A 14,101-nucleotide genomic window follows, 5' to 3' on the forward strand; every position below is an offset into this window, starting at 1 on the left:
TACTAGTAAAATAGATGAAAAGGAATATGAAAGAACATATTGATGTTCCAACAGCAATAAATGGAGACTTTGAAAATTAAGTCCATAATTTGAGAATGATAGAAGAAAATGAATTAAAAAATCATTAAATTTTTAATCCATTCTCTCACTAAGCGTAGGGAACTTTGGAATACATTCTCTGCTGTTGCAAACAAGTAATTTTATCATTCTCCAAAATGCTCTGCTAATTTACTTCCATGACAATCTGTACCTTAGCTTACATGAAGAAGCTGACTTCAGAAAGTGACTGCATTGTCAGAGCATCTTTAAATTAAAATCATTTTATGATTAAAATAATGTATAAGATGGTGCATCTCTCCACTTAATAGTCAAGATTTAGCTTTCATTATAAGCTTACTAAATTATTAAAATTATTACAGCTTCACAGTTGTGAGACCCTGCGTATAGTAATGAAGGTTTTTAATAATCTAAAGTTTACTTGCTTGCAAAGCTTTTCTATCTGATCACCTTAGTCACATGCCAGTGCAGGCAAGTGACAACACCAATTATCTGTAAGTTAATTTCACATTCAGTTATTATGCTACATGAGAATAAATTGGGATGTAGTAAGTCAAATACAACATGCCAGTCATGAACACAATGGCACATTCAAACTGATTATTGTGTTATCTTAAAATCTGGATGCAGATAGCATTAATTCACTGCAAGTTTAGTCCTTCACTCCTTAAACTTCATTTTTCTTTAGCCTTACCTCATCATTCTCTTTCGTTTTATTCCTCTTTTCCTCTTTATGCTCCTTAGATACTTTTGTCTAATTTCAGAGACAAAATAGTACCATTTATAGTACATGTCCCTTGAATGTCTACACTCAGCCTTCAATCTAGGTATCATGTCTCCAGTTCCAGTCCTACACTAAGCAGCCTCTTTTTCAAGGGTTTACAGCTCAGCACATTCGAAGTTTTACAGCAATGTTCTTCATTTTTTTTTAATTGCAGTCAAAACGAATATGATTTCATGTCTCCTCCTATAAAAGCAGAATCAGGAAGAGTACTCCTGACCTAATCTGACTCCTGAAAAATTTTTTAGGGTATTTCAGACTGAAAAAAATTCAAGAACACAATATGAAAAATGCATATATTTATGTATTTTGCCTATTTTTTTCTGCTATTCTACAAGTATCTAATGATAATTACAGCTAACACTTCTGACAAAGCCTTATTTCAACATACTTTCAGCATGCGGGATTTCATAGTGTTGACCATAACAGTCATAATTTTATCTTCAAATAATCACACACGCTGAGAAGAATGGCAGCTCTCAGACAGAAATGTACTTGTTTCAGTGAGCACAAAAACTACAAGCCCTCAAGTAGCACTGGGTTAAATTGCCTTCATCTTATTGCAGCACATGGAAGCATTCCTGCAATTTCAAAAAATTCTGGTGATTTATAGTGCAGAACTCTCAATTACATGACAGAGTTGCTTGTAAGATGGTGTCATAAGAGCACAGACAGGACAGTGGCATATTCCTGGACAGGATTTCTCCAGTGCCCAGTGCCCGTGACAGAGCACTCAGCAGGTGACCCATGCAGAGCAGGTCTGTCTCTCCATGTCCCCGCCAGGACAGAGCATTTCACAGGACTGTGATGACAGAGCAGCAAAGAAGTGAAGAGACAACACGAGTGGATTGCATGCTCAGTACATGCATTTTGACAAACCTGTCAAGAAGAATCACAGAATTTTCCCTTCTAAAAACGTAATTAAAAATGGATAATCCCTTGCATCAAAAATCTGCACTCCAGAGTAGACACGGTACCCACTACTGCTTGCAACTCTCCTAAGCACCAGGCTAGAGTTCTACAGTCATGAACACATTTCGTACGCAAACATCAGTGCTGCAACTTGTGGGTGTCAGTTCTTCTACACATGGGAACACTGATAATTTAAAAAGGAAAATATGGACAAAAATCTGCTCTCAAACGTTAAGTACTAGATCAAAAGTAGAATCTAAAGTGCTAGTAGCACCGGAACGGGAGATGCATTTCCGTAGGAAAGGCTGAAACACCACCTAGTGCCTACGATAGGTATTGCTGAAGTTCTGTTCAACTTCTCGAGTGTGAAAATAACCACACCAAATATATCTAGCCTGACATTTTCACATTAACCCTTATATTCACTGTTTTTAAAGACAAATGTGTTTTATTTTATACAACACTGAACAGAAGTATTCAACATTTGGATTAGACAGATTTACCTTATGTTTTCCATCTGCTTTCCATTCACAAATGTTAGTTCTTTACAGGGAACAAAACAGTTCTAACTAATTTTTTATTTCTTCATTATCCTTTACAAGATTACTTGTAAAAGATAACTGAGACTGTTTTAAATTCATCAGAATAACTATGGATTTATTCGATTGTATATGGAAAAAAACTTGAAATACTCCTTAAATTTGGTCTAGGTTTTCATTTGATACCATTGTATGGCAGCTGCTTTTCAATCAGAAGATTGTAGGTTATGAAGGATTAGACTGGACATTAGGACACATTTCTTTACAGAGAGCACTCAAATGATGCAGCAGGCTCCCTAGAGAGGTGGTGGCTGCCTCAAGTCTGTCTGTGTTTAAGAAGCATTTGGACAATCCCCTTAACAACTTCCTCTAACTTCTAGTAAGCCCTGGATTAGTTAGAAGTTGGACTAAGTGATCATTGTCTTTGTCAACTGAAATATTCTATTCTATTCTATTCTATTCTATTCTATCCTGTCCTGATGCTACACTACAGCCAATAATGGTTTTATTTAGTATTTATCTACTAAACTCTATTTATTCAACTATACCTGAGGGTTATGTTCCCCTCTCCATTTCCTTCTGTTGAATTAATACATTTAATAATGAAGTATTTTACAGGAGCAGAGATAATCCCTGAATTTATCGTGTAAGAGTTGATAAAGATTACCTGTTTTTTCAATAATTTGCTATGCCACTAGTCTGTGCTATGGTACTGACTTTCACTTTCATGCAAGTAATAAAGTTATAATCAGTTTGACTGAATGCCAGAACTGCTATAAGGTTTATTTGCCTTATATCTGTAATGACACATTGATACCTACCCCCAAAATTGTATTAAATGCCACAAGAATTCCAATACCATTAATAAAAGTGGGAAAGCTTACAATACTGCTATGAGACCATCTTTACATAGGTTTTAAGGGGTATCTGCATTTGCACACAGAAAGTCTTTGTACTGAAAGGGTGGCTATACTACACATTCACTCTTGAGTCTGTAGTGAATGAATATATTATGTATGAAAAGTTATAATGGCCATAACTTCTTGCGCATGCATTTGATAAAGTAAATTTGATATTTACATGATTCTGTCTTTGAAGCGTAAGAGAAAGATATGTGACTACAATTTTTAAAAGGTATACTCACTCTTCTGTACTAATGCTGTATTTACCATCCTAATGGACAGTGTATCTCTCTTGTATCACATTTTTATTATCCATAAGACATATACTAGTAATTTTATTCACTTCTTTCAACTTGGAGTACAATTAATAAGTGAGACATATGGCTAGGAAAACAGATTATTTATGTACTAAAATGTGAAAGAGGTCTCCACATGCACAGTAGGACTAGAAACTGTTAGCTGGAATACTAACCCAGGTGGGTTAATATAAGCCAGAGCACATTTACCTAAAGTATATTGTATAAAAAGGAGTTCAAATGTAAAATTATTGACATTCTTCAAGATCTGTAAAGGTGGAGACTTGCCATTTTTCAGTACGGCACAGGCTCAATGCCAAAGAAGATAGTTCATAATTCCTGTACTGTCCCATATTCATAGAATAGAATCATAGATTCAGTAGGGTTGGAAGAGACCTCTGAGATCATCAAGTCCAACTCTTAATCCAATCCCACTTTAAGTGCTCGATCATGGCACTCAGTGCCACGTCCACTCTCACCTTAAAAACCTCCATGGTCAGAAAATCCACCATCACCCTGGGCAGGCCATTCCAATGCCTGACCACTCTCTCTGTAAAGAACTTCTTCCTGATATCCAACCTAAACCTCCCCTGGCAGAGCTTAAGACCATTGGTTGCCTGAGAGAAGAGACCAATCCCCACCTGGGTACAACATCCTTTCAAGTAGTTGTAGAGAGTGTTTAGGTCTCCCCTGAGCCTCCTCTTCTCCAGACTAAACAACCCCAGCTCCCTCAGCCTTTCCTCATAGGACTTGTGCTCAAGTCCTTTCACCAGCCTTGTTGCTCTTCTCTGGACCTGCTTCAGCACCTCAATATCTTTGCTGAACTGAGGGCCCAGAACTGAACACCATACTTAAGGTGTGGCCTCACCAACACAGAGTACAGGGGAAGGATCACCTCCCTCGTCCTGCTGGCCACACTACTCTTGATACAGGCCAGGATCCCATTGGCCTTCTTGGCCACCTGGGCACATTGCTGGCTCATGTTCAGCCTCCTGTCAATCCAAAACCCCAGGTCCCTTTCTGCCTGGCTGCTCTCCAGCCACTCTGTCCCCAGCCTGTAGTGCTGCATGGGGTTATTGTGGCCAAAGTGCAGGACCCGGCACTTGGCCTTGTTGAACTTCATCCCATTGGAATCAGTCCATCTGTCTAACCTATCAAGGTCCTTCTGAAGAGCCCTCCTTTCTTCCAGCAGGTCAACACTCCCTCCCCACTTGGTGTCATCTGCAAACTTGCTAATGATGGACTCAATCCCCTCATCTAAATCATCTATAAAGATGTTAAACAAAGCTGGGCCCAACACTGACCCCTGGGGGACACCGCTGGTGACCAGCTGCCAGCTGGACACAGCCCCATTCACCAGCACTCTCCAGGCCCGGCCAGCGAGCCAGCTCTTGACCCAGCAGAGAGTGCTCCTGTCAAAGGCACGGACTGCCAGCATTTCTAGCAGTATGCTGTGGGAGACAGTGTCAAAGGCTTTCCTGAGGTCCAGATAGACCACATCCACAGCCCTTCCCTCATCCACCAGGCAGGTCACCTGATCATAAAAGGAGATCAAGTTGGTAAGCAGGATCTGCCCTTCCTAAATCCATGCTGGCTGGGTCTGAGCCCTTACCCATCCTATAGTTGCTGTGTGATCGCACTCAGGATGATGTGCTCCATAACCTTACCAAGCACCAAGGTCAGGCTAACAGGTCTGTATTTGCCTGGATCCTCCTTGCAGCTCTTTTTGTGGATTGGCGTAATATTTGCCAACTTCCAATCATCTGGGACATCCCTAGAGAGCCAGGACTGTTGGTAGATGATGGAGAGTGGCTTGGCAACCTCTTCCGCCAGCTCCCTCACCACCCTAGGGTGGATCCCATCTTGTCCCATTGACTTTTGGAGGATCCAAGTGTTTTAGTATATCACTAACTGTATCCTCCTGGAAATCAGTGGGGTTATTCAGATTCCTGTCATTGTCTGTCAGCTCCAAAGGCCAGTTGTTCTGAGGGCCACCTGTCTTGCTGGTGAAAACCAAGGCAAAGTAGGTGTTAAGTACCTCAGCCTTCTCCTTGTCCTGATTAACTATGTTCCCCCTTGAGTCCAGCAAAGAATGGAGGCTTTCCTTGCCACTCCTTTTGTTATTGATGTATTTATAGAAGCCCTTTTTATGTCCCTACCCTTTTTCAAAAAGCTTAAGCTCACTAAATAAGAATACTAGACAGAAAGAGACCATGTGTATTGATATCAGTTGCCCAAGGCTTCAGACAAAATATTTTAAAAAACTTCATAATTTATTAAGCTTTCTTCTTAAAACTGACTATAAATAACAAGGTAACAATTTGTAAAGCTGCTTTTCCAACACCTACAGCTACAATGGAAGAAATGCCTTTCACTTTCCAATGCTCATGTATTCTAAACTAGTTTATTGCTATTTACTCTTGTACCAGCATTGCCATTAAGTTTAAATAGCTCCTTTCTCTCCTCAGTTTGCTGCCTGATGTTTTTATAGAGGTCAGTTCCATACCTCCTCTGCACTTATTTTTCAAGAACAAATATGTTTTGCTCTTTCAGACTATGCCTTTACTAGCAAGACATAACCCTGTTACAGGGCCAGGTGCTGTCCCTGGACTGCCTGCTAATTCTTATTCTTCCTGGCACTGTCAGGCCTTTGCTAAGCAGCATCTCCCAGGCAATGCCAGCACACAGTGTAGGAGAACAGTATGGAGCAAGAACTGCTCCTAACAAGCAGCTTGGACATGGTTACCCTTCTACGGAAAGCAGAATTCAGGACTGTCATTCAGGACTAAGCCACACAGCAGTCTCTGGCCTGCAGTTCAGGGTAGAAATTCTTACTAGTTCTTCAGTTCCTGATTTTACACTTAGTGCTATTTCATCTCACTCATTTTTACTACTGGGGTTCACAAGGTCATCTGGCTCTCTATTGTACAGTATCCCATTGCTCCCCTGTACTGATAAGTATCCAGCTTAGTGCCACTGAAGTATTTAATTACAGCATTCTAGTTCTCTATGCCAGGGCCACTAGTGAAAGTATTAAAAAGCTTTCCCAGTACTACTGCTTGAGGAACTCAGCTAGGAAGTTGCTTACAGCTTTACCCTCCATTTCCTTATTCAGTTAATCCTCATTGTTTCAGTTTAACCAGAAATTTCTAGATGGACTAGTATCATTTAGGCTTCTTAAAAGAAGTTAGAGTTAATTTTTATGCTCTAGTCTTTAGACATCTCTGCACAAAAATGAGTTCCTTGAACACCTCAGTCCAGCTGGTTTTGCTTATTTATTGCCCTAATTCCTCAAAAAATAATTCTCTCTGTAAAGACTGTTGTTAGAGCAACTTTGCTGATAGATCAGAGATTTGTGATGGAGGAAAGGCAAATAAATGTTTGGTAAAAAAATACAAATAAGCAGTTATGGCTAGAGTAAAGTAAGACAAATAGACAGTAGAATTACTAATTTCCAAAAGCTTTCAAGCAAAGTGATTTGTGTTAACAGATTCTACTACATATCCAACACTTCCAAGTTGTTTTACTTTACCAAGATTTTTGCTCTCAGAGGCACTGTTAAATAATATTCAAATATCTTACAGTGATACCATTTCGAGACTTTCATTGCCTGAAAGTCTCAGTAAAATGTTATTTAGGCTGCTTTGTGCTCAAAACTCTGTACTAATGTCACAGCTTCATTAAGGGACCAGCTAATAAAAATAGCAAATGAACTACAGCTCAGAGGGGCTGAGCATATTCATTAGTTAATGCTTGCAAACTGTCTGAAGATGAATGGCACTAAGTGTTCACAGGTTATTTAGAAATATAATTCACAATATTAACATCAACAAGAGAACAAAAAGGGGAAAAAATTTGACAGGACCACAATAAGCCTCGGGTCTGTAGGCAAATGGCATTAAATTGAAATCAACAGAATTACACCATTTACATCATCTGTGTCATCATTCATTACTGAAATTGTCTGAGGAAAATGAAAGATTCAACTCTAATGAAAAGTAACAGAATACTAATAGAAAAATTGAGATGCTTATCATGCAGTTACTGCTGTATTGAACCCCACATGAACTTGCTGCCCAGACTCCAGCAATGTAGTCACAGCAGCACAGCTCTCAGTGCAAGCTGCAAAGGTCAGACAAAATATAAGACATACAGAACCACAGGATATGTCAAGTTGGAAAGAATCCATAAGGAGCATCGAGTCCAACTCCCTGCTCCTGGCAGGACTGCCTAAAACTGAACCATATGACTATGACAACCATCCAGATGCTCCTCGAACAGTTGCAGTGCCACGATCACTTCCCTAGGGAAGCTGTTCCACTGACCAACAACCTTCTAGGAGAAGAACCTTTTCCTAATGTCCAGTCTGAAGTTCTCCTCCCAACCTCCATGCTCCTGTGAGCAAGCTGTAGTCTTTCTTCTCTTCTCCAACCAGAACAAGATAAGTGACCTCAGCCACTACTCATGAGTCTTGCCCCTGAGAGCTTTCCCACACACTTTGGTCTCCCTCCTCAGGACATCAGTTTGATGTCCTTTGTACACTGTGGTGCCCAAAATTCAGACAGCACAGGAGGTGAGGCCGCAGCAGCAGAGTGTATGGTGGGACAATCACCCACCTCTGACTTGCAGTGCTGTGCTATCCCACCTGGAAAACTACACTGAGTTGCATATACTGCAACAACTACACTCATGCCTGCATGAGATGCAGCCACAGTTTACCCTGACAGAACAGCAAGAAAATCTGAGTTTAAAAAAATATTTTGTGTGTATATCAGTATGTCTGTTTCATGAATTTCAAAATAGAAGAGGAAACTTAGGGTAGAAAAGTGACAGATTTAGTGACACCTAACAGAGTTAGGTATATATTACCTATCAATATTCTGAAGAGAATCATATTTAACAAAAGGGGAAAAGGAAGTTGTTGGTTTGGGGTTTTTCAAATCCTGTGTCAAATAATCCTCTTTGTTAGGAAGCCTATCTGGTTGAGTGCCTACATTTCTACTTTATATATATTGACTACTCTCTGCACTTCCATAATTTTTACTTACTTTAAAATGTCTACACATTTCACATATGCAAAGTCCTTCTGCTACTTCAGCAGAGGTGGCTAGGTGAATCCTTCCCCTTCTCTGCTAGTTTAAATTAGGAGGCTTTTAAAGTGTCATCAGTGAGAGTTACTGCCTTCTCTAAAATTAGTTATATTTCACATTCACTCAGATAATTGTATCTATAGTTAAATGATCACTTCCTGATTTATAGTTCTTTTCTATCATGGTAACATGGTAAAATGCTTTACATACATATTATGTGTATATGAACAGACAGTACAAAGCAGTCATACCTTCATGTCCTTCCAAACTTTTAGTATGAGAATCCCGATGAGGTAAGAACAGCAAACAAGTCATGGACTAAGTGTCTTGAATAACGCCGATAACTGCATCTCTCTTAAAAAAGGGCCCACACTACAATTTCAACTTGCAGATAACAACTAACTAGTGGACTTTTCAAAGACTGCTACCAAATAAAGACAATTACCAAATAAAGACAATTTTGTCCTGCAAAGCTTTGCATTAGTATTTTAAGCTCTCATCAGAACAAAAGGCATTCTAGAAGTATGGCCTGAAAACTATGTCCGTGCCTTAGAAAGGACATGGAGTTTGCCTAAAAAAGAGCATACAGTTTGCTAAGAACTCTTTTTAAATAGGCTGTGCAGTTATTACATTCCAACTCACCCCTGGAAGCCCTTATCAATTTTCCGTGAAAACCACTGAATCTTACAATTGTCTTCTCCTTGTGGCTTTTGCTTTTCCTTTCATTTTTTCAGAATACACTACAGACATTGTTTAGGGAAGCAAGTCAGCTCTGCAAAGACACCATATGCAGCCTATATAAACAAGCTAGGTTAAATGTTTGAGGTTTCAAAAAGAAAAGGGGTTAAACACGCACTTTCATTGAGGATGAATCCTGACATGATGGTTTCTTTATGAAAGATTTTTTAATCTTTCCAGAAGGTGAAGTTATATCTGTTTTAATTCCCAGTTCTAGACCAGATCTAACCCACATTTAACTCCATGGAAAGTGAAGATGGTGGTCTATTTGTCTCTGACAAAGCTATCCCTCTCTTCCCTAGCTGTTAACTGTAAGCTTGTGAGTGGTGGCATTGCACTCCCTCAAATAATTGGCTCACACAGCGACAGTCTCTTCTGTGGATTTGTGACATGAACAAATCCTTACTTATGACAACTACATGGCATGCAGATTAGAACATGCCATAAAGGACACGGCATTATGCTACACTTTCCTAGAGGTGGACAAAAGGTGGTAACAAAAATAATTTGAATTACTGACTTGGCAATAGCATCATAAAACATTTCTGGCCCCCTCTAGTGAACCTTCCTGTGTTCCAGGTTAGAGATGCCATCAAAACACACCAACAGCAAAGGGCTATGGAAGGCTGTAATAAAACCTTCCAAGTTTTGGAGCATTTCTGTAACCAACCACTAAACAGGATTGCTCTTAATTATGTGAGAAGTACTGGCTTTGGGGAGGTCAATAGGAAGAAAGTCACAGATTTACATAGGATGCTTCTTCTGGCCCAGAGCACTTTTCAATTCAGTTTCAGCTGAGAACTGCTGCACACTTGAGAGAACAGGCAAGAGCATGCCGGTGTGTCTACAATGCAAACTACACATTTACAATATGTGCAGGTCATCCATCTGTTTTTCCACATCAACAGATTTGAAGAAAACCTTTCCAGGCTAAGTACATCCCTGAGGAAAGTAAATCAACACAGCGGCTCCCCTACTGAGAGCATTATCCCAGCAACAGGAACAAGACAGCACACTGGGTAGTGGGTTTGGATCCATCATGTCTCCACCACCCTTGAAGGGAGTAATGTTGTGTTTCCTGTCCTTACTAATTTCATCAGTGCAGACTACAACCAGATTTATGGTACTGTTATTCTGAGTTAGCTAGACACTGTATACTTTCAAATCAAATGCATACTTCTCATGTTAGATGGTTGATTGATTGATTGATTGATTGGTTTAGAAATATTTTTGGCAAAGGTATCAAAACACCTGAAACAGTTACTGATTTAAAATACATTCAAGCAGCTCATTTCGAATTAAAGCCTGCTCTTCTTCATTAAAGGAACCAGTTATTTCACAGCTTTCTTTGTTCAGCATGTCCCCTATGCCATATAGGAGGCTTCAACTAACAGAACTACATGCTGATCTGAATAGTAACCAGTAAATAAAAGTATCTCTCTCCAAAAATCACTAAAAACATGTCTTCTCATCATTATTAAAAAGGTTGCTATGCTTCATTTACACAACGTTTGCCTTGTATAATACCCAGATAATCTTTGCTGGTAGTGTTGCACTGAACATGAGAAGAAAATATTACTAAATAACATTAATAAAAACTAAAAGTTATAGGAAGGTTAAAGGTTTGAAAGGGCTAAAACAAAAGTTAAAGCATTAAAGGGAAAAGCCTAATAGTCTTGGATTTGTTATTGCTTAAAACTGGTTTTAAAATTTGTGACACAACTACAATAGATGTACCAGAATCTGTTCAAAATACCATGGCATTTTATTAAGCTTTTGGTATAAAAAAATTGCAGAACTCTAACGTTCTAGGATCACAGCTATTTTATTTCAAAGTCTTATATAAATAGCTTTTTAGGCATTTTTAATGAACACTTGAAATTGGTGTCTGAATCTATAAACTAAACTTAGAATCAATTTTCACTTTTTGCTACACACCAATGTAAACAATTATGCTCCTCCTAAATTACCGAGGCCAGACATCCACTGTAGCAAAAGTTTTCTTTGGCCATTCACAATGATGTCCATGACTAAAGGAAGCCAAACGAGGATTAGATAAAGTGAAAAAATAATTTGAAGTGAATTAAGAGGAATGTGCTTCTCTTGTACAGAGTAAAAACAATTTGTCAAAAATATATATGACCATCATGGTGTTATAAACTAAAAATTAACTAATGATGAATGCAAAGAGATACTAGACAAATAGGGACAAACAAGCATTTGAAACCTGTCTTCAGTGCAGAGGTAAAACTATTCTAATCTCTTAGAAAGATACCGTACATTGTCTACCTAGAACTGTAAGAAATCCAAATTGTTAACAGTAATAAATATCATCCTTCATAATCACATGACCAAGTATCTGAGAGCAAGAACACCTTAGTTAAGCAGGTCATGACTCTGAGTTATGTAGCAATTACACTGAAACTGAAAGATGAAGAGGTTAAATGAACACTAGTGAGTAACACTGACCAAGTTTAAACATTTAAATATAAATGGGAGGTGCATGTATACATAGTAAACTAAATGACTCAGATTTCGACTTCAGTTAATAAAGATACATTTATGATCCTACCAATACTAAAACACCATAGGAATTTATTTTGTGAAAACATATTATTCCCAACATCAAACAGAAATCCTGTTAATTTATTTTTGTACTTGGTTTACAAAGCATCAGTATTTTATTACTTGCAGACCTCAAATACTAAAAAGTACATGTGAGCTATATGAAACTAATTTGCAAAGAGCAACAAGCATTAACAGACATGAATTGACTGAAATTGAATTAGCTACCTGAAATCCAGGCTTTTCCGTAGATCTTCTTGATGCTGAATGAAGGCATCTTTATAATAATTCACACCAAGGAAGTTTTAATTTTCAAATACCCTACTTATAGGTGACATCTTGTTTAAACACAGGATTTTTCACATTTATTTAAATTTCTCCATGAAAGCTCTGAAGTTCAACATCTGCTGAAACTGTCTACATAAATTCACTCTTGCTATGCTGAACACCTGTCTTGTCTGTGCATACAATATTTTATATATCGACAGATGCTCGCCATACAGACTCCTTTTTTCACATAGCAGATCTAAACAGCAAACAGATTATATTAATTTAGTCGCAAGGCCATTTTCATTTAATTCCTCAGCTTATCACTTAACTGTTCCTTGAAGACACCAGCTAAATAAAGGTCTAAGTAAACAGTTGAGCTAAAAAAAAGACCGCCTTGGGAGGTTTGCTGCTTTACTCTATTACTAGCAATGTCTTCATTATTTATATATATAGGCACTGGTTTCCAGCCACTGAAGCTGAATCTACATAATTAAACATTAATACCATCCCCTGCTGTGCCATAATGTCTAACTGTGTCCAAAGAGTGCTAGGTGTGCTGTTACACACCTGGGACTGAAATAAGGAATTTGTTGAGCTACCTTTGATAAAGGTCTACACCTGGAACTTAATAGCACATGATATGGTTTCTGAATATTGCAGCAGGTGGCAAATATACTTTACTGCTCAAGAACTGCTTCATCTTCTGATTCCAGAATTGCTATTTGCAATTGCTATTGCTGTATTAATTTGAACAAAATTGAAAATTTATGGATGTGATATAGTTTGCATTGTTATTACACTGTTTCCATACACATTTTAAGATAAGATTATTTTAGGGTAGCTTGAAGAATAATTTCAGCAGAAAATGAATCTATTTTGCACAATCTGCAATTAAAAGATAAATTTCTAGAGCTATCAGGAAAGGAAAAACAGCTATCATAATGAAAACTAGTCCCTCCAATTCCACCAAGCTCTCTCTAAATCAACCCTAATGCTTTTCAGAAATTCAGTACCATCTAAAATGAAAACAACTACTTCTAATTTCTATACTGTAAAATTACACCACCATAGAGTACATATAAAGGACAAGGCTTATAGGAGGAAGTAGTGTCTTTTACACTAACTGTTCTGGATGAAAAGTATTATGAAGGCTTTCAGGCACATAAACCCTTGCTCATCTAATGCAGAAGTACATTTGTGGTTGCAAAAAGATTTTGAGACTCACTTTTCTGGTCAGTTTTCTGCTCATTTTTAACAAAGAATCATATCTGAGTGTGTTCTTCGAGCATGGAGCACAGCTAACAAAAGCAACATCTCATTACATAGATATAAACCTCATGAAGACATTAGATTGAACTAGCTAAGACCATTCTGAAACTCCTTCATATCGACAAGTTCCTTTAATTTCATTTTCCAATTAAATTTCAAAGAGAATCTGGAAAAGGAGATTGGCACTTCCTAGGACCACATTCCCCTTTCCTTGAAAACTATGAAGGGTAAACCACTGTTCTGTGTATGAAAAAAATGGGACAATGGGAATTGTGGTGAAGAAGAAAAAATAAGAAAAGAAAGAAACATGAATTTTCATTCCTTCCTTATGTCCCCCAACATCTCCAACACCTCACAGAAGTTAATATGAAGTTGGAATAGAATGTAGTGTAATATCCCTGTTCTCTGACTGTGATGGTCAACACAGAGTATATCTTAGTATGACAGTCATGCCATAAAAGTTAACAAAACATGGGAAAATATTTGTATGCAAATTTAACCATCACTAAGATACATTGCTGTGCATTGTCTTCATCAAGATTTCAGGCAAATTTAAACCTGCTACTCGCAGATTTAAACACCATTTATACTGACTCATTTCTATTACATCACATCATGAAAATAGTGAAAAAAAAGCTAGGCAACATATTTTTGAGTAGAGGATGTGATTTTGCAGGAGAAA

The 14,101-nt window shown here is 38.1% G+C and overlaps 1 protein-coding gene across 29 annotated transcripts in view; it reads right to left on the reverse strand.

Annotated features, from left to right (window-relative positions):
• Positions 1 to 14,101, reverse strand: part of RIMS2 (regulating synaptic membrane exocytosis 2) — a 448,599-nt gene that overhangs the window by 331,139 nt on the left and 103,359 nt on the right. The gene's annotated exons all lie outside the window — the stretch shown is intronic.

This window comes from Pithys albifrons, chromosome 4 (genome assembly GCF_047495875.1).
Source record: "Pithys albifrons albifrons isolate INPA30051 chromosome 4, PitAlb_v1, whole genome shotgun sequence".
Classification (NCBI taxonomy): Eukaryota; Metazoa; Chordata; class Aves; order Passeriformes; family Thamnophilidae; genus Pithys; species Pithys albifrons.